Below are 26,267 nucleotides of genomic sequence, written 5' to 3' on the forward strand. Positions count from 1 at the left end.
GCAGGAGAATGGTGTAAACCCGGGAGGCGGAGCTTGCAGTGAGCTGAGGTCCGGCCACTGCACTCCAGCCTAGACGACAGAGCGAGACTCCCTCTCAAAAAAAAAAAAAAAAAAAAAAAAAAAAAAAAAAAAAAAAAAAAAAAGAAAGCAGTAACTCTGCAGACAGTGTCACCACATTGTAGCACATTTCATCTTTCTATTTTAGGAATGTCAGTGAGGACTAGTCATATTCTAGGCATCCCAGTGTTACTTTCCCTGAGCATTTTCATAACGTGAGCCCCGGAATGAAGATAACCTTCCTTATTCTTTAAAGTTTTCTTCCTTAAGGCTTCTTTTAGCTATTTTGATGAATTGTCAATAAGTTGATATGATATGTAACCCTTCTCAGATTTTATATTTGGATTTGTTTAACTTTACTTAATACTTATATAGTGCTTACTTGTGTCAGGTAGAGTTTTCAACATACCAAATTTAAACTCATTTAATCCTTCTAACAACTATATGAGATAGGTATTACTAGTGTTATCCTGTTTCAAATTCCTTGTGATTCTTCTATATAAACAATCATGTTATCTGCAAATAATGGGAATCTTACTTCTTTCTTTTTAATCTTTATGCCTTTTACTTATTTTTCCTGCCTTATCACACTGGCAAGGACCACCAGCACAGGGGTGAATAGAAGTGGTGATAATGGACATCCTTTCCCTGTCATTGATCTTAGGGGAAAATCATTCAATATTGCATCATTAAATGTTATTTTTAACTGTATATTAAAGAAATATCTTTTTATTTTTAATTTGATGAGAGTTTTTAAAAAAATCACAAATTGATATTAAATGTTGTCAAATGCTGTTTCTGAACATATTAGTAAGAGCTACATATTTGTTCTCTTTTATTCTAGTGATATGATGCATTACATGGGTTGATTTTTAAATATTAAAACAGTGTTACATTCCTGAAATAAACTCTACCTATTATGTAAAAACTCTATTATGTAAAAAGAATGATTGTCCTTTTTATTGATATATATTGCTAGCTTTGATTTGCTGATATTTGCTGATAATTGTTAAGGATGTTTGTGTCTATGTTGATAGAAATTTTTTTCTTACAGTGTTTTCATCAGATTTTGGTATCAGGATTATGCTGGCTTCATAAAATGAGTTGGGGATTGTCCCATCTTCCTTCATTTTCTGAAGAAGTCATGTAGGATTGATATTATTTTTTCCATAAATATTTGTTAGAATACCATGAAACCATTTGTACTGGAGTTTTCTTTATGAGGATTTTGATAACACATTCAATTACTTTAATAGATATGGCACTATTAAAGATTTTTAATTTCATCTTGTGTCAATTTTGGTAAATTGTATTCTTGAAGGAACTTGTCTGTTTAATCCAAGTGTTCAAATGTATTGACATAGAGTTGTTTATTATAGTTATTATCTTTTCAGTGTATCAGAATTTGCAGAGATATCTCCTTTTCAAAGAACCAACTTTTTTTTTTTTTTTTTTTAATTTTTCTGTTGGCTTTCTGTGTTCTATTTCATTGATTTCCGACTTAAAATATTCCTTCCTTCCTTCTCTTTACTTTGGGTTTAATTTGTTCTTTTTTTCTAGCTTCCAAAGATGGAAACTTGGGTCATTGCTTTTATACCTTTCTTCTTTTCTGTTATAAACATTTAAAGCTATAAATTTCCTCTAAGCATTGCTTTGTTTTCTACAGATTTTGATATGTTGCATTTTCATTATCATTCCGTTCAAAATACTGTGTATTTCCCCTATGATTTCCTCGTTGGCCCATAGGTTCTTTAGAACTCTGTTGTCAGTTTCCAGATATTTTTGAATTTCCTACATATCTTGTTGGTATTGATTTTTGGTTTTATTAAATTGTCAGAAAACATATTTTTTAGGATTTCAGTCTTTTGAAATTTGTTTAGACTTATTTATAAGCACACTAGGATTTTCGCTCAGTACCTTTTAATAACTTACATTTCTCTGTCGAGATTTCTTTATATTTACCAAGGTATTCCTATCTTGGTAAATCTGTCATGCACACTTGAAAAGAATGTGCATTCTGCAGCTGTTGGGTGTAGTATTTTTTAAATGTCAATTAGGTCAATGTAGTTAGTTGGTAGTGATGTTCAGGTTTTATATGTCCCCACTGATTTTTTTGTTTTATTCTAACAATTATTGAGAGAACAGTATTAGAATCTCCAAGTATGATTGTAGATTTGTCTTTTTCTTCAATAATTTTTTTAATTTTTTGCTTTATAGCATTTTGTTGTTAGGCATGTATGCATTTATAATTTTTATTTCTTTTAGATGAATTACTCTTTATCATTATAAAATTCACCTTTTTTGTCTGGTGATACTCTATTGCCTTCAAATCTAATTCATAGTATATTAATATAGCTACTGTGGCTTTCTTATGCTTTCTCTTTTCATGGTGTATATTTTTCCAAGCTTTTATTTTCTATCTGTTTCTTTGTATATAAAAGGTATAGAGAACATATAGATGAATTTTGCTTTTTTTATCCATTCTGACAATTTCTGTTTTTAATTGGAGTGTTTAGTCCATTTACATTTAATGTAATTATTTACATGATTGGATTTAGGTTTACCATTTTGCTATTTTTGGTGGTGGTGTTCCATCTGCTTTTTTATTCCTCTCTCTTCCTTTCTTGCCTTATTTTGGATTAATTAGATTTTTAAAATAGAATTCTACTTTAGTTTGATTCCCTAGGAAGCAGATACCAAGACTGAGTTATAAGTACAAGAGCTTTATTTGGTGCAATGCCAACAAAAATAAAGAGGAGAAAGAGAGAGAGTTTGTTACCCATGAAAGGGGCAGAAGGAAGGAGGATGAAAGAGAAAGAGCCTCAGACTGCAGCACAGTTTTGAGAATGTCTCTGCCAGCCCGATGGAGAGTATTGATGCAAAAATTGCTTGTGAACAAGTTTTGCATTGGGCAGAAATGATGGGCCTCCCTACCATGCTTATCATTGACTAACTTTAAAGAACATAGCTTTGATTCGCTCACAATAGATCTAAAAATCACTGCAGTTGGATGCTGTCAGCTAGCTGCACTCTTCACAGCTGATTGGCAAGTTTCTTCTAGAAGGGAGAACCTTCTAGAAGTAGATCTTTTACTTCTAGAAGTAGGCACCTTCGTGGCTGCCACAAATTCCACTTTAATTTTTCCATTGGCTTTTCAGTTGTATCTCTTTGCATTAATTTTTAATGGTTGCTCTGGGGATTACCACATCTATTAACTTTTCACATTCCACTTAGAATTCATATTACACTGCTTCATGTCAAATACTGAACTTGGAAATGGTATAATTCCATTTATTGCCCCCCCATCCTTTATGTTATTGTTGATGATATTACATCTTAGTCTATGTTATAAACTCCAAAATACAGTGTTAGAATTTTTATGTCAATGGTTGCCTGCAATACAAGTAATATTTTTGAAGTGTGTGTGTCTGTTTTTCATATTTCCCCACATATTGACATTTCCAGTGATCTTCTTTCCTTCCTATAGAGCTGGCTAACCATCTGGTGTCTTTTACCTTCGTCCTGGAGAGCTTTCTTCAATGTTTCAAGTAATGCAGGTCTGCTGCAGATTGAGTGTTTTAGGTTTTGTTTTTCTGAAAATGTCTTCACTGGCCTCCAGTGTTGAAGAATATTTTTGTTGGATATAGAATTCTATCTTGACAAATAGAATTCTAGCTTGATAAGTGTTGTTTTCCTGTTGGTATTTTAACGATGTCATTCCATTATCTTCTATTCTTTGTGAATTTTGATGGAAAGTTACTACTAATATAGTTTTCTCCTATATGTAGTATGCCATTTTCCCCCTGGTTGCTTTTAAGTTTCTCACTTTATCTTGAATTTTAGTAGTTTGAATATGATATGCCTTGGCATGGATTTTTGTTTTGTTTTTTATTTATCTGGTTTGGGGTTTGCTGAGAATCTTGATTTTTTAAGTTTATATCTGCTTTTTAACCAAATTTTGGAAAATTTGAGTTATTTCTTTAAATATTTTTCCTGTCTATTCTCTCTCTTCTTGTCCTTCTGGAATTCCAGTTATACATATGCTGTTATATCCCATTGATCCTTAAGGCCTTCTTCATTAAAAAGAAATTTCTGACTGGGCCTTGGCCTTAGATGAAAAGTTATAAAAATTGGGTAATTTATCAAGTGCTATTCTTCTAAGTGTCAGCCCCCCACCACCTTTATATCTGCCTGTTCTCAGTCAGTCTCCACTGCCTTCAGATAATTGTGTTGTTGTTTTTAAATATTTTCTCCAGGACTTATAATTGTTATCTGTGGGAGGACTGGCCTGATATAAATTACTTTCATGACTAGAAGCAGAACTCTATTATCCCACTTTACAGGTGAATTTAAAATACACACGCACACACCCACACACCCACATACACAGAGCGAGTCTTAGTACTTTACCCAAGGTCATACAGCTGGTAAGTGGCAGAGCCATGTTTTGAAGACAGGCAAATCCAAGTCTTAGGATTTCTTCCAATGGGAGCTTTTAATGGTGTGAATTTTCAAGGCAATGGAAGGAAGTCTATGAAATGTTCTGGAACTTATGGGGCCTTATGGTGTCAATTCCACATGCACCAGACTCATCCCAAGATCTCATTACTCAGTGGATGCTTCACGTGTCTTTGGGTGTATACATTATTTGAGACACAAGTTTATATACAAGTTGCATTCAAGGATCATGAGCTCTTGGTTAACTACAAAGTAGATCTTTAGTTATGAAAATCCCATATTTTCAGAGGCTTGGGCCATCTTACATAGAAACTGGTGAAATAGGCCAGGCGCCTTGGTTCATGCCCATAATCCCAGCCCTTTGGGAGGCTGAGGTGAGAGGATCACTTGAGCCCAGGAGTTTGAGACCAGCCTGGGAAATATGGCAAAGCCCCGTGTGTACAAAAAGTACAAAAATTAGCCGGGTGTGGTGACATGCCTGCAGTCCCAGATACCTGGGAGGCTGAGGTGGGAGATCACTTGAACCCTGGAGAGTCTGAGGCTGCAGCGAGCCATGACCTACATGAACTACGGCTGTGCTCCAGCCTGGGTGACAGAGCAAGACCCTGTCTCAAAAAAAAAAAAAAAAAAAAAAATAAATAAATAAAAGAAGTAAACTGCTGAAGTTTATTATGTGATTCTTTTAGTGACTAAAATAAAGAGAACTTTTAGAGGAAGATAATATCTACCATAATGTAATGAACATATACGAGTTATTTGTTGAAAACACTCAGAACCACAGTTATGGATAAATGGTAAACTTTTAAAAATGTAATTTAGCTGATGTGAGTCATGACTTTCAAAGCCTAATAACAGGACCAGGCTTGAGCAATTCTTGTTTTTGAGTTTATGCTCCTTCTTGACTGTTTCCCTTTTTCCCCTTTAGCCTAAGTCAGTTTGAATTAACATTCATCAAATGATTAATTTCATCTTATTCCTCTTACTCCTTGATTTTATCTTTATGATGTATTTTCAAAGTCTGGCTTGCTCTTATTGATTTTGTCATAGTTCATAAGCTGATTTGTAGAGTAGGGAAATCTTGTTCATGTATGTTACTTTCAAATTGAAGGAGAAGCCCTGTGTATGTGCTCCTGGAATTCTCTAGGCATCCCAAACCAGTGCTCAGATACCATACTCCAGTGACCGGCCCATAAAGAGCAGGGGCTCAATACTTGATTGCCTGATGGTTCTGAATGTCAGCCAGTCAGCTCTGAGAAGGTGGGCTTATCTTCCTAGTGAAATAAAACTGAGTCATTGAAGGCCATGATAAAGATTTTGGCTTTCATCCTAAGAGTAATGGGAAGCTATGCAGAGTTTTAAGCAGCCAAGTGACAAGCCTAGATTTAAATTTTTAAAATAATTTCTCTAGATGTTTGTGGAGCAGTTCAGTATAACCAAGTTTTAGAGCATAGAAATCAATATATGTTTTTAAAGTTTATCCAAGGGATATAATCTAAGAACTGATACCCTGGATGGTCTCTAACCAGCCTCTTAAGTTATTTCTCCTGACCGAAATTTTGAAAAACGCTGAGAAGCATAAAGTTTGAGATTACCTTTTTCTATTTTTGGGGGGTGGGTTTGGGAAGAACCTGAAATGTGAGTATTTTGCATTTCTGATGAGACGTTTTATTTTATAATGAAAAATTGAAGAAATGCAAATGTCAAGGATTAGGGAAATGAATATATAAAGCTATTAAAAATGACAAGTCTGTATATTATGCCTACATGAAAATGGGTATGTTAAATTTGTTAATTTTAAAAAGCAAAATTTAAAATGCAATAACATGTTTAAAATTATGAAAACAATCATGTATTCCCTTAACAGAATACATGAAAATAGAGATGAAACTTGGTATGCTTTATTATCCACCAAATTCTGTTGCTTAACAGTTGTTTAAAAGTCTTGCTGAATAAAATGAGAAAATAAACCTAATATTACTTCAGTAATCATCGTAAATCTGAGTTTAAAAAGCATTGAGATGCTGCTAAGGCAGCAACATTTTCAAGAGATTAAAAACTTTCATATGAAAATGTACTCTGATATATTTCTTCTTCTCAAACATTTGTGGAGGTTGAGAAAATTTTAAACATGTTTTAAAGAAAGGAATTGACAGCTCATGAATTAAATACAGCCTTTAGCTCCTGCTTCAAGCTGCTGTTTGTTGATAGCAGGTTGCAACAAGGTTAATAATGATTTGTTTGATGGATTTCCCCAAATTTTTACAGCATTTTATGCTTCTTGTATGCAACTTGCTAAGTCATAGCACTCATAAGCCTCATTAAAATAAACATTTAATCATGTGTATATAAAACAAATATTGGTGGAAAAAGGAAGAGATTTCTCAGAAAGAGTCCCCTGAAGGTAAAGTGCACCCTGGGCAGTAAGTGAAGTATCAAGTTGCTCTGTTTTTATAAATAGTGTCGATTCTGAATTCTGGGCTGAAAAACTGGTAAATGACAGCTCTCTCTATATTTCCTGAGGCCATCTACTGTTTTCGAGCATAAATCATAAATGTACCTTTGAACTAAGACAGTCTCGCTGGACCTATCCTTTTGCGACTCTGACTTCCAGTCTCAATGGAATATTGAAGAGGAGGCTCGGTAGAATAAACAGTGGAATCCTTGTCCGGGAGTGACTGCCTGGCAATTGTTTCATGGAAAACAGGGAGGGGTGGGGGACAACAACCCTGCTCTGTTCACTGGCTCTTTAATTTAGATTACCAATGATAAAGCCGGGGCTACGGCTAAAGAAAGGTAGGATGCATACGCAGAAACATTAGTGCTAATATGCTGCAGAAAAGCCAAGATAAATCAGTCCAGCTCTCATACATCACTAAGGGAGAAGCTGATTGCAACTTGACCATGTGCCTGAGTAGTCCCATCAGTGAGAAGAGGAGAACATGGATTTAAAAAAAACTAGAATGTACCCCTAGGGCTCCTGCCGTGGTGGACCTGGGAGAAGTGTCTGGTGTAAGTTTCAGCTTGTTTTATCCATGTATTTAGCAGTGTGTTCACATATACAGGGAGCTTGTTTCTCTTCGCTGTGTTTTCATGGAAGCCTCAAGCATGTTTATTTACAGTAGTAGACTTCATTTTGTATAAATGTAGTATCAACCTAATAAAGTTCTTAACAGAGAACAGTTTAACCCAGTGTTTATCCAGAAGAGAAATGTAAAAAAAGTAATGGTTGTCATAACTGTCTGCAGGAAGCCTGTGGGTGAGTTTTGTTTATTTGGGTTTTTTTTTTTTTTTTGGTTTTGTTTTACGGGGAAGTGAAGGGTTAGAAGAGTAGATCTGAAATGAAAAACTCAGTTATTTGGCAATTGTTTTGTTTTTTAAATGTATTTGTCACCCAGCATTTCACTCCTCCTGTGGTCTTTTGTTTTGAAAAACTATGTTTAAATATGTAAAGCCAGCCTGCTAGAAATGGATTATATTTTATGACTGGGATGTTTGTATTGTATCATATCTGTTATTAGACAAAATAATCATAAAGGGTGTTTTCTATGGACCTTTTTATATTCCAAAATTAAGTACAGATGGTAATTTTCAGCAGTTTTAAAAATTTGTCAATTATTTAATTTAGCATCACTTAAGCATCTGCACAAGGAGAAAGCTGAGATGGTACAGAAACTGAATGAGCATTGATTGCTAGTCTGAATTGCATCTTTAAAGTTTTTGCCTCAAATCTCTGATTTCACAGTTTATTTTTACCAAATTAGATTATCATATTTCATTATCGAGACTATGAATGGGTGGAACTCTCTGAGATATCCTACATTTCCCGTTAGAACAGGGCTTAAAGCGCCTGCTGATTGTTGCTCTGAGGGAAATTCTCATGCCGGCTCACCGAGAAGATTGCTTAAATAATGCATGGGCAAGAGCGAGGCAAGATGGAATTTATGGCCCAGACAGTGTGATCAGGCTTTTGTTCAGAGGAGACACTACTTAAGTGTGAGCATACAGCATACACTGAGGCTCAGGGGAAGGGTGTAACTGAATGAAATTAGTGACCACATGATGCTGTCCACATGCTATTTCAAAACAAGCCTTAAAACAGTCCATTGATTCTATAGTGTGGTTGCAGGGAGGGAAAAGGGGGGATCTTGAAGTGCCAGTTACAAAAAGAATCCCCTGACCGAAAATTCCATGGGGCAGGCACAGGAAGTGAATGCTATACCAGGAAGATGGTGTCCCTGGAGAGCCTAGGTGTTTGACTGATGAAATGTGGTATGACAGTCTTGTTAGGAAAGAATAAACCTTGACCAAACTACAGCGTTCTATATGCTATGTCTTCCATCTTGTCCTAATTAGAGGAATATGTCTGCTGAATCTTAATCTGTTTAATTGTTGATAGAGCAGGCATGTGATTTGCTATAAATACACATGAGCATTCATTTCTGAAATAATGGCTGTTGCCAAATATATTAGACCGACAGGAGTGCTGGACTGGGGAAGCTGTGCTGAATAGTTGAGTTTTGGAGGTAATGGACCAGTTGAGAATCACTGCACAGCTGGGCCAGCAGCTGCACCCAGTGCTCTGTCAAGTTTGGCCTCTAATTTCCTTGAACTTGTCCTTGTTTGCCAAAATGATGCACGTAGCAAGAACTTGCTTTAAATGAGCCCACTGCCAGCAAAAAAGACCCTTTTCAAAGAGTCTTTGTCGAAGTGTGTTGTCAATAGCAGCAATGGCCAAATGAGGTATTGATTAGGCGATGGGAAGTTTGAATAATCACAAAAATAAAAACCAAAGACAGAGTGATAGAATGAGGTAAGCTGGCAGGAGATCAGAGTACATTAAAAGGCAGCATTGGGTCATCACTGTCCTAACTAAAGGACATATGGAAAAATCCCATAATAATATCCAGCAATAATTATCTTGTAGTTAGGAAAAAATAAATTGGCCCCTGCAGCTTGGAAGGCAGCCCAGTAATCTCAATGTCTTTTTTCTTAACAGTGTATTGTTCTGATATTCTTTGGGACTGGGTCAGAAGGAAGTGTCAGAGAGAGCATTTTATATTAAGAAGCATCCTATGACTAAACAGTATAATTAGTGGCAAACCAAGCAGAGACAGCAGCAAGGGCTCACCTTCCATTCTCTGGTCCCAACTTCAGCAAGTGTTTATTTAGCATTTGCTGTGTATCTAGCATGTTCTAGATACATGCTCTAACCAACTAGATTAAAAACTCTTTGAGAGCAGACACTTGGATTTATACGTTTCTCTTATAAATCCCATCTCTTGAAAACTATTGCCCTTGATATGATAACGGCAAGTCTGTCTAGTTCCTTAACTTTAAAGGTATTAAATATTAAACCCTTGTTATGCAGATGCTAATTTTTCTGTTGCAACACAGATCACCCTCCCTTTTCAGATTTGAGGGCTAGTGACTTGAACACTTGCAAGTTAGGTGGTTTGGGACAAAATACCTAACCTCCTGGGAGAGGCAGTTTCCTCCTTTGTGAAATGAAGAAAGTAACATTCATCATACAAGAATTAAGAGAAGAGACGTACCTGGGTGTTAGGAGGTACTCTCCTGCTCTCACATGAATTAGCAGTATCATCTGCCCCATGGACTGAGTGTGCAGTGGAGCACAGGGGAGGTGGGGGACTGAGTAGGATGGCAGGAAAGCTGGCTAGAAGGGTGGAACAGTACCTTTGATAAGAATATGACCTGAGACAAGATGGTGCCCATGGGAATGAGGGGGAAAGGATGAATCTGAAATATGTTTCAAAGGGGAACATGACAGAATATGGCAGCAGATTGTATTAAAATGGGGTGACAAAGAAGAAACAATCATAGTGAGGAGTGAAAAAATGATGGGTTTATGATTATGGCAAAGTCTGATTGTGTGTGTGTGTGTGTGTTCTGTAAAAATCAAAAAGCTAAAGCAATACAATCTTTCAGGGACTTATAAACTAAGAAAAGTAAGAGAGAAGAGGAAATTGGAGTGCTCTAGTTAACTTATGTAAAGGGAAAGGGAAAAATCAATAATAAACCAATAATACAGGGCTATTGCTGACAATAGAATGAGAATTCAAAGGAATTGCTTAAAATGGCAAATCTATGTTTGGAGTTCTTCCCAGACAAGACCCACAGTCATCAAATAATAAGGCTCTTCTGCAATCTTGGAACTTATTTAAGTTTTCCTGAGTTAAAAAATGCCACTGAGGGGATACAAATAGTGTCAGGGTTGGGAAGCAAAAAGAGCATGAGGAATGGAAATTCTCAAAATAGCTCAGTTTTAAAGAGGAAATGGGATCCAAAAGATGGCTAGTCAACCTTTCAGAACATAACCATTCATTATGATTTGTCAGAAAGTTTGGCAACTGTTATTCCCTAAATAACTTATTGTGATTTTTAAGGAAATTCAAGCAAGAATCAAAATTATACCAAACCCCCAACTGGCAAAAAGGTTGTCTCCAGCAAGTTCACTTACAAGCCCTTTATAGAACCCTTACAAGCAATGTTGTAAACATATTTAGGCTACTTTTCAATCGTCTGCCCAACCCTCCCTAGGGTCAAAGTCACATACAATTGCAATAAAAAATTAATAGCAAAACCACTTTTCTTGTTAATAATTAAAGCATATATAAGCAATACTAAGCAATAACTATATAAGCAGTAAGCAATAATTAAAACATACTAGAAGCTATAATTGCCAGGATAGAAAATATTTTGAATGCTAGTGCTCAGGCTTAACTACAAGATGATATGGGCTGTGACTATTTTAAAATTTGTGTCCACCTTCACTGACTTTGAGACATTGACTTCTTTAATTATGAAAAGTAGGATTTCCTTGTCCTTATTTCAGGCGTATCATGGGTTCTACCTTTACCCATATCTGCCATGATTTGGGTTGTTTTCACAAACTGAAAAAGGAAAGAGAACGAGGATAACATAAAAAGGCGGGTAGTGAGAGAGATACCTGAGGTAGCTAGGGCAAAAGTTAAAAGAGAGGAGAAACAGCAGGTTTAAAGTATGAGTGAGAAGGAGGTCGAAGGGCAATATGAAGAGAGCGCTGGACATTGAACGAGGAACACAAAAAGGTGTGCATGTTGCTCTTGAGGGGAAAGAACACTGGGCTTCGTGGCTCCCTGGATCAGCCACCAGGGGGTGCTTCAGCCTCAGAGAAGTTATCTCTTGAGTCTGGGATCCACCACTTGACTGGGTAGACCTGAGGAACCTCCAGTGTACGTCCCCCGATTTAGGTCCCCCTTGTCTTCACTTCCTTCCCTGTTCAGTTTGGATACCCTGGCCTATCATTTCAATCACCCTCCTGTACATGTTATCGGTTCTCCCAATCATTCATGCAACAAAGAGTTATTGGCCCGGCACATCAGCTCACGCCTGTAATCCCTGCACTTTGGGAGGCCGAGGTGGGTGGATCACTTGAGGCTATTAGGAGTTCGAGATTAGCCTGGCCAGCATGGCAAAACCCCATCTCTACAAAAAAATGCCAAAAATTAGCCAGGCATGGTGGCACGTGACTGTAGTCCCAGCTACTCAGGAAGCTGAGGCAGGAGAATTGCTTGAACCTGGGAGGCAGAGGTTTCAGTGAGCCGAGATCGTGCCACGGTGCTCCAAACTGGGCAATGGAGCAGGACTCTGTCTCAAAAACAAACAAAACAGAAACAAAATCCGAAAGATTTATGGAGTGACTCCTGTGCATCGGACATTGTCGTATTGGAGCCTTGGAAATGAATGAAGCAGATCTGTGCCTGCCCTTGTCACCTACCAGGTCCAATACCAACCCTTCCTCAGTCCAGTTGTAAGCTTTCTCTTGCCTCCAGCCAGGCTGCTGAGCACTGCCAGAGAAAACCACACCACTGTCCAGATGGCTTCTGTGGCACATCCATCACCGCCAACCTCACTGGACCCCTCGGCACAACTGTGCCATCCTTACATATTCTCCTAATGCATTTCTACCATTCTCCCCAACGTGTATTTGAAGATTTCTACTCTCCTCAAATCCTTGACCAAACCACCTCCTTGGTCACTTTTTGCAAACAGCCTCACCTCTCACCATGCAAGATTTCAGCTTCCTGCCAACAAATCTGCATAACCCAAATAAAACCAGCTGCCCTGTGGACAGTTCAACACAGTGAAATCAAGTCCAACTCCAGGAAGCCTTGGAAGGCTAAGGAGGTCTTTACTGAAAGTTTCTTGAGGAGTCAGCCAAGACCAAAAAGGGCACTAATCTTAAAATGTATAGCTAGATTTCCTAAAAATTGTTTGTACATGTCTTTCTCCCCAAAGTCTGGCTCCTCCTCGTGTCCGTTCGTTTCTTCTTGCCCTCTGCCCTCTTCCTCTGTTTCTTCACCAGCTGCCACACTCATCCACCTTGCCTTCTTACTCTGGCCTGCCTTCTCTTATTCCTGCATGGGTAGAGCACACTAGTGTGTCTTGGTGTTGGCCATTCCCCCCACCATCCATTCCTCTTACCTCCATCAGGACAAGTCATAGATGGTTGACTAAGCAGATTATTCTCCTTGTGAGTGAAGGAGGGAGGCATTGCAAATACTGGCAATTATATATACATATATATAATATATGTCAATTTGTACGAATACATTTCTAGTCCCTCCGGTTAAGATAGAAGACGTTTTTCCTCCCGTGACCCTTTCACCTGTGTCCTGGACCCCATTCACTCTCATCCTCTTAGGATGCTTACTTTATGCATAATTTCCTCCATTTCTTGTATCTTTCACCTTTTCATCCCTAGCGGATCCTTCTCATCTGAATGTACATGGGCTCCAACCATTCCAATTTAAAAGAGAACAAGGCAAAACAAAACCTTCATCTTCCCCTTGTACCCCTTTATCTACTCTATCTCCCCTTTTATAGCCAACCTTCGTAATGGAATTGTCTATTTGTTTTATCCATTTCTTCCCTTCCCAGACACTCCTCAATCCACTGTGATTAAAATTCTACCCCAGCCACTCCACAGAAACATCACTAGCTGAAGTCATCCCCTGCCTGCTTGTTCTGAATGTGAAAGAGAGCCTCAGTCCTTAATTTTTCTATAGCATTCGACATTGTAAATTCCTTTCCCTTCTTGAAATATCATTTTCTTGCAGCTTTTTAGTGCTCTCCTATTCCTTAGTCTCTGTAGGCTTATCTTTCTTTATACACTATTAAAATATAAGTGGTATTCAGGGGCACTCTTCTGACTTTGGGAGAAATGGGGAAATGCCATTCATTGCTGTGGCTTCCATTAATACATACATACTATTGACTCCCATACTTAGATCACCCCGGGCCTCACTTTGGGAGGCAGGATACAGATCCCTTCTGTGTGGAGAGCAGAACTCCAAACTCAATTTGGATTTTAACCCCAGAATGGTGCAGTCTGAGGGTGGGCCTGTTTTTCTGGTCCACACCAATAATTTGCTGAATTACCCTTCTGTTACAAAAAACCTCTCTCAAAACATGTTCCATCACTACCACCACCAATTTTGTTGTATTGATCTCCTTTGGGGCTGAAATACAGACCTTCTTACATTCTTCCATAGTCTACTGTTTACAGTGTAAACTTCATAGAATTTGTCCCTCTAATTAAGCCAAAATTTTGGAATGCAAAAGTCTTTTCTATTCTATCTCAAAACTGCTTTTTTTTTTTTTTTTTAGACAGAGTCTTGCTTTGTCACCCAGGCTTCCAGGTTGCCAGCCTGGAGTGCAGTGGCACGATCTTGGCTCACTGCAACCTCTGCTTTGCTTCCTGGGTTCGAGTGATTCTTGTGTCTCAGTCTCCCTAGTAGCTGGGATTACAGGCACCCGCCACCACACCCAGCTAATCCTTTTTGTTTTTAGTGGAGATGGGGTTTTACCATGTTGGCCAGGCTGATCTTGAACTCCTGACCTCAGGTGATCCACCCACCTTGGCCTCCCAAAGTGCTGGGATTACAGGTGTGAGCCTCCGCGCCCAGCTGAAAACTGCTTATTAAAAATAAAAAAACCTTTGACTGTCTGTATTTTGGATAAATAAATCTATTTAGACATGCAATTGGCTTCTTTGTTTCCTCCAGTTCTTTTACTGTCCTTGGGGTAACTGAATGATCTCACAGGGGCAATGAGATACAAACTTTTAAATATTTTAACCTACAAAGGAATGGAAAAGGGCATTGAGTTGGTGAGAGGAATCATTCAAGAGAAGAGACTCTTGACCCTTGAACATGAAGGTCCAAGAGAATACCCCTTTGCTTGTCTCAGCAGATTCCTTATCATCTGAAGTGTACCTATCTCACTTTGAAACTGGAAATGATTGGAAGACTCCATCTCATTTTTCAACACTTCATGAGTAAATGGATTTATGATTGGGGATATGGCTGTTTGTTGGACATTCATAATTAAAATGTGGTGAAAGAAAGAACTAAATCCATTGGCCTTGTCCAATTTCATCCTGATTAAATAGGCACAAACTAATGTCCATCCAGGTCGCCCTATATAGGTAAAGGAGGTAATGTTTAAGAAACTATTTTGAACCTTTGAGCCCTAACTACATTTCGGAAAAGTTTCATGTGACGGGGAAGTCTGATGATTTGGGTCAGGAAAATAAGTTTTTATATTACCTATTTAACTTCTTTAAAGCCACTTTTTGTAGAAGAACATGGAATATATTTGCATTTCCCAGAGAGGAAGAAAGTAAAACATTTCATAAATTCAAATCATGTCATAGTTAAATTAATCCAAAATTTAACTGTTAATCAATGACAGAGAAATGGAAGAAGATGTGACATGCTTCAGTTGCTGGACTCTTACCATTCAGGCATGCAATTGCATTTTGAACAGATTGGAATCACATGAAGGGATTATTGGACCACCTAACAAAACAGGCATCCCAGTAATCAATCTCAGAAATAATAAAAGCATGAATTAAATGTTTTTGATCAATATTCACCCAACTCATATCCTTAATGATAATACTTAACTGAAAGAAAGACCTTTGCTTCAAGGTTCATTTGAAATTCACAGAGAACTCTAAATTTGTTTTGACATCCTAATGCTTCTGCAAAGTATTAAGTCCTGTATTTCATTTTGTAGAATTAGAGCAGACTGCATAACATGCTCTTACATAGCACAGACAGTCTCTACTTTTTCATTCCATGTTTTAATAAGAGAAAATGTAATGGGGAAGGGAGACAGAGGGGAAGGAATCTTCGGATTGGGGAGTGGGAGGAAAGAGCCATGTGTACAGTTCTCTCCTGTGAATTGTGCCTGTGCCCTCTTTAAAGGTATGCCTCTTGCAGGTAAATTCAAACAATGGAAGTAGCTATCTGTCTGAACCTGACAGTGCTTGTTAATTCAGAGGACAGAATCATAGTTCTAGCTTCATCTTAATTAAGTGAGTTTCTACGGTTTTTCTTCTTCTAAAAGGGGAACATATGTGTTAGTCCATTTGCATTGCTGTGAAAGAATACCTGAGACTGGGTAATTTGTAAAGATATGAGGTTTATTTGGGCTCACAGTTCTATAGCCTGTACAGGAAGCATGGTGCTGGCATCTGCTCCTGGTGAGGGCCTCAGGAAGCTTCCAATCATGGTGGAAGATGAAGGGGGAGCAGGCATGTCACATGATGAGAGTTGCAGCAAGTGGGAGAAGGCTGGTCTCAAATTCCTGGGCTCAAGTCATCCTCCCGCCTTGGCCTCCCAAAGTGGGCCTGGCTTCTGGTAGGTTCTCAGTAAGTGTTTGTACTTTTCATATCTGGAGCCAATTAGAATTTGATCTGAAAACAAAGTTCATATTAAAGAACAAAACTGAATTTTTCCCCATTCTAAGTGAATCTCTAGAATGATTCATTTCCATATCTGTAAAATGTGAAGACTAACCCTTACTTCATGGAGTTATTAGGGGACCTCAATGAGATAACACAGGAAAATCCTTCATAAACAATCCAGCTCTATTAAAATAGAAAGTTTATCATGAAAAAAACCAAACCAGAGCCCTTGATAAATTCTTAGTTATTGTGTTATTATTTAATAGCAGACATTTGAGTTTTTTAAAAAATTAATATGTGCTTTTTAAGGAATAATTTTGAACATCTGAAGTTAAAATATTGAAAAATCTCTTTGCTGAAAGTCCTTTCCCTATGGGTAATTTTATGCCTGATTATATTAGAAAGCACAGGAAGTCCAACATCTTGCATAGAGTTAATGGTAAATTTTGTGTCTTGGGAACCATAGATAGAAAATTGGTTTCTGATATTTAGATGTTTCACCCATGTAGCTGTGTATGGGATATGGGCTGGGGGTGTTTGTCAGCTCAGCCTCTGAGCCATCCACCCTCTCACTGCATTTTGATGATTTTTATTATGCACAACTGTACAGAATTGCTGATATTTCACCCTACTTTTGACCTACAAAAATGGTGATTTCATATGTTCAGCCTTAATATATTTCTGTTATTGAATGTGTGTTTGTTTATCTGCTCTGTCTGATATAGACATTTGGAGGGCAGGGAATTGTATATAATAGCTAAAAGGAAGTCCAGAAATCTGAGCTCAGACAATGTAAAATATAAAATGTAGAAGTAAAGTGTCTTTTCATGTGGGCTGCAGATACTATTATTGACATCCTTCATGGAGACAAATGCACTGGAAATCATAGGTGCTTAATAGCTGGTAACGTCCTGTGGGTGAACTCCACTCCCGGGAAGTGTGCAGTTCAAACTAGGAGCAATCTGGTAACTTGGGTGTGTGGCAGCACCCCTGAGTCATCTCCTTATTCCTGAGTCCTGCTGCCTTCCTATTAATTCACTGTCCTCTGCTGTTACCACTCTGTGAGTACTGCTGCTTTCACCTGCAGCTTACCCAATTAGGGGGATATAGGGTGTCCCTGTTGCACTACTTTTTAAGCCTCTTTTATTGTAACCCATAGTAGGAATATATTTCACATCATGACCCAGTACACTATACTGTATTACATGTATATGCGTATGATCAATCAATTACTCAATCAATCAAATTCTGTTCTGTTCTCTTCCATTCTATCTATGATATATATCTTGGTAGGCCAGTTCCCAGTTCTGAGAAGCTGTCCATCATGTCTTTTTTGAATGAGGACCCAACTAAACTTGTGGAGACCTTTATGCTTCATGAGAGAGGGGAAACATGCCAGCTCAATCTTTAAGCTTTTTATCCCTCTTAAGTAGCTGTGGCCTGTGTCAATTTATATCAGGATTTGTTTTCCTATTCCTGGTTTTGAGAAGCCGCAGCCTTGCAGATAAGCCCCAGACTGGGGCTATGGCTTCAGTAACAAAGTTCTGGAACCCATGGAATTAATTATAGATGGTCATGGCTTCAGTCACGGTGGGATGTTTCAGTTTGACCATGACTATCGCCAGAAATACGCTGCCGTGTGCATGGATATAGCCAGGTGAGATTATTTATCTTTATGCTGTTTCCTGCTTCAAATATGACTTTATAATTTTTCCTACCTATAAATTGAGATTTAAATTTATTAAAATTCCTATGCAGAGCCATATAACTAAATACAGACTATGGATTTTGCTAGGAGAAGCAGTAGCTTGGGAATACTTTGGTTTTGATTACAACTTTTGAAATGTCGTGAAAAGAGGTATAGCACCTTTAATTCAATTCCAAATTTTGGTATAAAACTTGTATATGTATTTCTATTACAATTAAGAAAAATAAACACCACTTGCCTGCCTTAAGTCTCAGATAGTCTGTTTAAATGTGGCTTTTCCAGTGATCCACTGCTTTTAATTCAGAGACCTATATTTTCTAAGGGAGAAAAAAGGGCAGTTTCTTCTCCCCGTAGGATTGTTCCATCATTATCAAAGTAGACTGTGTCATATCTGAAATCCTGCTAATCAGACAGGAACTAGAAGCACGAGGCTTTCTTGTTCGGGTGAATTCAGAATGGATTTAGTGTGTTGCTCAAAGGGAAAACTTTTGAATTAACTTGCCTTAGACTTGCACTGATTTTTGAGGTGTGGAGGCCCTCGGCAGAGTGTTTTGGTTGGTATCGGCAGGCTTTCTGCAGTGAGAAAGCTGACTCAAGGGATATGTGACAATCATCGGAGATTTCCTTTCAAGAACTCACAGAAATGCCTCACAGAGCCCAGGGTTAGAGGGAAGGTAGTGGAGGGCAAGGCACAAAATCTGGATGATTTATCTCAGCCTCTGACACATTTTATATCCTTGAGTAAATCACTTAACCTCTCTCTGACAGGGCCTTCAGTTGTACAATGGAAATAAGGTTCCCATTTCATAGACCTCACTAAAAGGGATATTATCTATTTTGACCAAAAAAAGCAGACTTTTTTTTTTTTGCACTGAAAGTAATTCTAAAAGAGTTACAACAGTATTTTGAGATGACAGCATTATCAAAATAAGCAAATGACTAGCCAAAGGAAGCATATATTAAATTAGGGTCAATCCTTCAGATTAAAAAAAATGCATTGGAAGCTGCTATTTTCAAGACACTTTCCAATTCACTTTTAATCCTCCCAGTAGTTCTGGGTGGCAGTTAGTTATTTTCCTATTTCTAACTTTATGAATAACAAAACTGAGGCTCAGAGAAGTAACCAACTTGCTTGGAGTCACACAGCAAGGAAGTAGCTGTGCCCAGCTTCTAGTCTGATGCTAGTTCCAGCATCCTTTCCATGATGCATCATCTGCCTTTGATGTGGGATTAAGAGATAATAGTATATCTCAAAACAAACCCACTTTCTGAGAAAACTGAATAATTGAAATACCTATATTTAGTTTCTAAATCATACTTCAGTTTCCAAATTTGCTTTATTCTCTGGAGCTGTTTTTCTTTAAGGTGTATGTTGTATTGTTTCAACATTGTTGTTTCTATCAAATGCATTTGTTAGTTGTTAATGGTTCTTTACGAGTTCTTTTAGCACTGGTTAGCAAAACTCTTCAGAGGCTTATCTGTGACATACTATTATTCCTTTTTAAAATATATGACTGACTCTTGGTGAATAATCTTTGCAGCATTGTCATGCCTATGTTCATAATTTACAACTTTTAGGGTAAGGCATTCCTCAGTCCAACTGGGTAGTCTGCTAGTTGCCAAGCCCAGGCTAGTTAAATGTTGTGTTTTTGAAATCTCATCTGAGAGGTTGAAAAGTTAAATAGTGACATGGTTTGGCCCTGTGTCCCCACCCAAATCTCATGTTGAATTGTAATCCCTACTTGTTGGGGGAAGGGCCTGGTGGGAGGTGATTGGATCATGGGGGTGAATTTCTTCCTTGCTGTTCTTATGATGGCAAGTGAGTTCTCATGAGATCTGATGGTTTAAAAGTGTGTGGCACTTCCCCCCTCGCTCCCTCTCTCTCTTTCCTGCTCCACCATGGGAAGACGTGCCTGCTTCCCCTTCACCTTTCTCCTTGATTGTAAGTTTCCCAAGGCCTCCTAGGCATGTTTCCTGTACAGCCTATGGAACTGTAAGTCTATTAAACTTATTTTCTTCATAAATTACCCAGTCTCAGTTCTTTGTAGCAGTGAGAGAATGGACTAATACCAACAGATTCCTGTTTTTCCTTCCAGCTTCACAAGCAGTAGTGGTGTTACAAATCCCCTCTCACTTCAGGCTTTGTATGTCTATGAACAGTTCAGACTGACTGGAACTATTTATTGAATACCTCTTACTTGGGTGCATTAGTCAAATGTGATTGATTGCTATAACATACCACCAGCTTAGGCGAAGAAATCAGACTCCTTAATTGAAGATGCAACTTTGGAGGACAGAGTGTAAATCATTGAATACAAAGTCCAATAATTTTCTCACAGTGAATACAATGTGTCTGTGATTGCATTCTCAATACAGCCAGCCAAAGCAGAGATGGCTGATATTCAAGACTAGGCATTGGGAGACTCCTAAGAACCTTTCTCAAGATTCATCCAGTTTTACATCTTGTCTGGAAATGTTCTCATGTTTCTCAGGGAACCTTGTTCAAAGGGATGCTACTATGTATATGTATACATATACAATTAAGATTACAATAAAATGAAAGTTAATTTATTACAGAATGCTTTGAAAGCCAACACATTTTAACTGTTATCCATATTACAACCTTGGCATAGTCTTTAGACTGTGTATCTTACAAAGGATACAAGAGCAACTCTAGGTCTTTCCTCCTTGGTCCTTCAGCTGCTACTCTCTTTCCTAGTTCAACAATAACTCATACTCATTTAGCACAAACTACAGATATGTGCAAATGCAATGATTGAGATAAAGAGTTCCTTGTTATTGCCGTTGACTTTAAAGAAATGAGTTTATCAGGATATAGGCATGGACAAAAACTTCATGATTAAAACACCAAAAGCAATGGCAACAAAAGCCAGAACTGACAAATGGGTTCTAATTAAACTAAAGAGCTTCTGCATACCAAAAGAAGCATCATCAGAGTGAACAGACAACCTACAGAACGGGAGAAAATTTTTGCAATCTATCCATCTGATAAAGGGCTAATATCCAGAATCTACAAAGACCTTAAACAAATTTACAAGAAGAAAACAAACAACCTCATCAAAAAGTGGGCAAAGGATATGAACAGACTCTTCTCAAAAGAAGATATTTGTGTGGCCAACAAACATATGAAAAAAAGCTCATCACCACTGGTCATTAGAGAAATGCAAATCAAAACCACAATGAGATACCATCTCACGCCAGTTAGAATGGTGATCCTTAAAAAGTCAGGAAACAACAGATGCTGGAGAGGTTGTGGAGAAATAGGAACACTTTTACACTGTTGGTGGGAGTGCAAATTAGTTCAACCATTGTGGAAGACAGTGTGGTGATTCCTCAAGGATTTAGAACCAGAAATACCATTTGACCTAGCAATCCCATTACTGGGTATATACCCAAAGGATTATAAATCATTCTACTATAAAGACATGTGCACATGTATGTTTATTGCAGCACTGTTCACAATAGCAAAGACTTGGAACCAACCCAAATGCCCATCAATGATAGACTGGATAAAGAAAAGGTGGCATATATACACCATGGAATACTATGCAGCCATAAAAAAGGATGAGTTCGTGTCCTTTGCAGGGACATGGCTGAAGCTGGAAACCATCATTCTCAGCAAACTAACACAGAAACAGAAAACCAAACACCACATGTTCTCACTCATAAGTGGGAGTTGAACAATGAGAACACATGGACACAGGGAGGGGAACGTCACACACTAGGGCCTGTCAGAGGGTGGGGAGCTAGGGGACGGAGGGCATTAGGAGAAATACCTAATGTAGATGATGGGTTGATGGGTGCAGCAAACCACGAAGCATACAAACCACCATGGCACACGTATACCTGTGTAACAAACTGTAAGTTCTGCACATGTATCTCAGAACTTAAAGTAGATAAAAAGAAAAGAAAAGAAATTAGTTTAAAGTCCAGTTCAAAACCTGGATGATGAGCTGTTCCCTGCTGGAACTAAACCTTGCTTTTCTCACCTTGCTGGGCTGCGGCACCAGCCGGACCCAAATCCTTCACACACCCTAGACCAGCCTCTCAGATGAAAGACCTCTTCCTTCTGCCCTTGCTGCCTGTATTCTGGAAAGCACCCAGCCAAGTGCTGGCCTGAAGGTCTTTCTTCATTGCTACCCTAAGGCCCCTGGAGAGCATTATGGATGAGGGACCTTCTGTCTTCTCCATGGCTTCAGAAAGCAGTGAATCTCCTAACTAATGGAAAGATGCTGCTGTATAATTTCAAACATACTGGAGGTCTACAATATGAATAGATGCTCAATATGTTTTGTTCTTTCACCCTAAGATGATTGCTAAGAATAGAGGCAAATAAACTCTAAGAAACTTTGTCTGTGACCCCTCCGTGACTCAGCCAGCATTACTAATTTGCTGTGGGAGTCAGGCTTTGAATCTGTTAGAACAAATTACTTAAGTTGTGCTCTTTGCATTAGAATCTGCACTTCAAGTGAATTAATTCTACACCCACCTGGTGTGAAAAACAGCGTAAGGTTAGAGAGGTGGTAAAGCGGAACTAGGGATGGGGGAAGTGATGCTGTGGTTATGCTTCCTCCATCATTTCTGTCTAGGTCCTTCTGACCACGTTTTCTATTGAGAAGATTACCTCCCCTAATCATTCTCTTCTCTCTTTTTCCCACTCACCCAATTGTTGATGGACCCATTCACATTCTAACCTTGCACCTTACCTCAAAATATTCTGATGTCCATGTGAGGTTGTATCCAGAAGGATTCTCTGTGAGAGTCTTATTTCTAGGAGTCTGTTCATTTCTAGGAAGGACTATAACTACAGCTTGGGGCAGATGGCAGCTGTCCAGATTGCAGTGTGTGATTATTTCTGTAGTTATTCCTGTTAAAAAAAAAAAAAAATCCAAGTTTGTTAAAAATTGTGGGGAAGAAAGCTAAGGAAAGGGACAGCATATTTCACCGAGAGCCATCAGAACATTATTCTTCTAGAGAATGAAGGCAGGTAAAGTAGACAGATGGATTTAGAAATAACACCTGAATGAGAAGTCTTATATATTACATTCCCTGCTAAAGTAAAGAACTCAAAATATTTTATCAATCGACAAGGAAAGTCCACTAGCTAGAAAAAAATGGGCAGCAATATGTATAGGCGATTCACAAAGAAAGAAATGTATTTCTTCTTTTGGTCAATAATTATGTAAATATCACTAGTAGTCATAAAGACGTAAATGGAGACAACAATTAGATGTGCCTTTTCACTCACCAGATTGGCAGTGATGGAAGTAATAAATAAATATGCAGTAGTGGGAAAGCTGTGGGGAAACAAGTGCTCTCATACTCTGCAGGTGGGGCTGCAAATATTAATTCCATTTTGCCATTGACAAACAGTATTTATCAAAATTTTAAATGCATACACCATTTGGCCAAATACTCCCAAGTCTGGATAGCTTTCCTTTGGAAATGCTTGCACATGTTCCTAAAGATATTATGTAAGGGCCTGTTTTTTTGTAGTATTGTCTGCTATAGCAAACTACTGGAAAAACTCTGAATGTCCATCACTAAAGGACTAGTTAAGTAAATCGTAATTCATGCTTAACTTGAAATACTATAAGCTGTTTAAAAAACTGAGAGAGATCTGTATATACTGTTATGGCAATATCTCCAAGGCATACTGCTAATGCCCAAGCAGGAAGCTGCAGGGACAATATAGATAACTATGGTTCCACTTATTTTAAAAATAAACCTAAAGCCATAGCTTTGTATATATACTTAGATATGTACATAAATGCACAGAGAAAGTCATGTAATACTATATACCAAACTGTTTACAGTGGAGCAAAGAGAGGAACTGGGGTGAAGTGACGAAGTGGGACTTTTAATTTTTTACTTTACATACTTCTGACCTTTGATATTTTATTACATTTCTATTACAATAAGAATGAATTACTTTGCGAGGCCCAGACAAGTGGATCACTTGAGTCCAGTAGTTTGATACCAGCTTGGGCAACATGGCAAAACTCCATCTCTACAAAAAAAAAACACACACACAAAAAATTAGCCAGGTATGGTGGTATGCACCTGTAGTCCAAGCTACTCAGAGGCTGAGGTGGGAGAATCACTTGAACCTGGAAGGTCAAGGCTGCAGTGAGCTGTGATCATACCACTGTACTCCAGCCTGGGTGACAGAGTGTGACCCTATCTCCAAAAAATGGTTTACTTGTATAATTTGTTAAGCATATATAAAAATAGGAAAGTTGCAACTTAGCTTTCTGGGAAAAGTACTCTGAATTGCCTCCCAAAGAGACTGTTCAGGAAACCAAAGGTAGGTGGTACAACAAAAGCTTTTCTTTTTTATTTTGGTAGTGGTTGGTCCATTTATATAATGGAGCATGACAGGCTTTTTTCCGTACACTTTTCGGGAAGCATACCTGCCTAGCCTGCAAATGAGGTGGCCAGCGCACACAGCTGGCTGACACAGTGACTTACCTGCAGACTGAAGGGATGGGGGGAATCACATGCCCACTTGCTGACTGGAACCAAAGAGCCCATCATTAAACATAAAATGTTGCTCAAGTCCCACTGTCTACCTCGCTTCCCTGAAGCCCCAGAGCTTTGGTGGACTCAGAGCTCAGCGCTCAGGGGAGTTCAGGAGGCCTAGGGCTCAGAGGTATCATTAGATTCAATAGAGCTCGCTCTCTATAAAACGTGCTTCTCTAGGCTTCTAACCAGCAGGCATAGCATTGCATCTCCCTGACACTTTCCTGAACTTCTGTAGGTGCACATTGCATAGTAATTCGTTGTTTACATGTCAGTCTTCCTCTTTATTCTGTCTTTGTTCGTTTCTGTATTCCCAGCATTCAATACAGTGCCTGACATACAGGCAATGCTCAAGAAATGACTGTCGAATAAAGGATAAAAAGTCTAGATTTCAAAGAACTGTCTTATAAGTGAACTTTTGAAAACCTGGGCTTTCCTGTGGTCGGATATAAGGGAAATGTATAGAAGCACAATGATTAAAAACTGGCACAATTAAAACTTAGCTATATGGCTAGTTGGTTCAATGTTTAGGCTTTGGAGTTAACAGCTTATGTTTAAATCCTGGCATTTCCACTTACTAGCCAGCGACTCAGCAAGTTCTTTAACCTCTTTGTGCCTCAGTTTCCTCCTCTGTAAAATGGAGATACCAAAATGAATCTACCTCACAGACTGGTTGCTAGGATTCAAGAGATAGTGAACACAAAGCTTTAACAGCGGGAATGACACATAGATAAATTCATTTGTTGTTCACTCTTAGTGATTGTTGTCTAGAACCTTCAAGACATGTCATTCTAGTTGGTCAAGTTTTTTGAATACCCCTTTAAACACTGAGTTTTCTTATTTAACCAACTTTTTGTATTATCTTTTAAAAATGGATTCTATTTCCTGAAACAATATAATGAGCATCTCCATTTTAACTCAGGAACATTGTCATAAGCAGTAATTATTGTCCTGTGTGCAACAGAGAAACACTGCCCACGCTTGTGGAGGCGTGTGCCGGTCTCACACTTCCCAACTACTCTGATTTTTGAGTTCTTCTGTCTTACATTTATTAATGGTCAACTTTCAATTCTTACTAAGCTCCATGGCCAGCTTTTAGTACTTTCTTTTTCTTTTTTCTTTCTTTTTTTTTTTTTTGAGACGGAGTCTGGCTCTGTCGCCCAGGCTGGAGTGCAGTGGCTGGATCTCAGTTCACTGCAAGCTCCGCCTCCTGGGTTTACACCATTCTCCTGCCTCAGCCTCCCGAGTAGCTGGGACTACAGGTGCCCGCCAGCTCGCCCGGCTAGTTTTTTGGTATTTTTTAGTAGAGACGGGGTTTCACTGTGTTAGGCAGGATGGTCTCGATCTCCTGACCTTGTGATCCGCCCGTCTCGGCCTCCCAAAGTGCTGGGATTACAGGCTTGAGCCACTGCGCCCGGCTTCTTTTTCTTTTTTCTAATATGCTGTGCTCTTGGGAATCAAACAACCAAGTATGTTATAAATTGTGTAGAAATAAGAGTGGCTTGATGAGGCTGTTACTGAGCTCTCTAATGAATAAGGCGAACGCTTTTGGCGATTTCCACACTGGTTGAACTCTTTCCTATTTAATGCCAATATTTGATGTATTTAAGACAGACAAGGTTTTAGCATATGCAAAAAAGTTTTAGTCTGTTTTCTATTCTGCAGTTTTAATTTGAATTCAACATAATGCCATGGATTGGGCTAGAAGTTTTAGCACTTCCTAGGATAGAAGGAAGCAGCCTGCGC

At 38.5% G+C, this 26,267-nt stretch overlaps 1 protein-coding gene across 20 annotated transcripts in view; it reads left to right on the top strand.

Moving 5' to 3' along the window:
* Positions 1 to 26,267, top strand: part of RAPGEF4 (Rap guanine nucleotide exchange factor 4) — a 312,185-nt gene that overhangs the window by 114,565 nt on the left and 171,353 nt on the right. The window contains exon 1 of one of the 20 annotated variants that reach the window (XM_023185995.2): positions 7,269 to 7,524. The exons of 18 other annotated variants lie outside the window; for them this stretch is intronic. The gene's annotated coding sequence lies outside the window, so the exon portion shown is untranslated. Of the gene's footprint in view, positions 1 to 7,268; positions 7,525 to 26,267 lie in introns of those variants that run through there. One more of the 20 variants, XM_023185993.2, reaches the window with a different exon arrangement.

This window comes from Piliocolobus tephrosceles, chromosome 11, assembly GCF_002776525.5.
Source record: "Piliocolobus tephrosceles isolate RC106 chromosome 11, ASM277652v3, whole genome shotgun sequence".
NCBI classification, from domain to species: Eukaryota; Metazoa; Chordata; class Mammalia; order Primates; family Cercopithecidae; genus Piliocolobus; species Piliocolobus tephrosceles.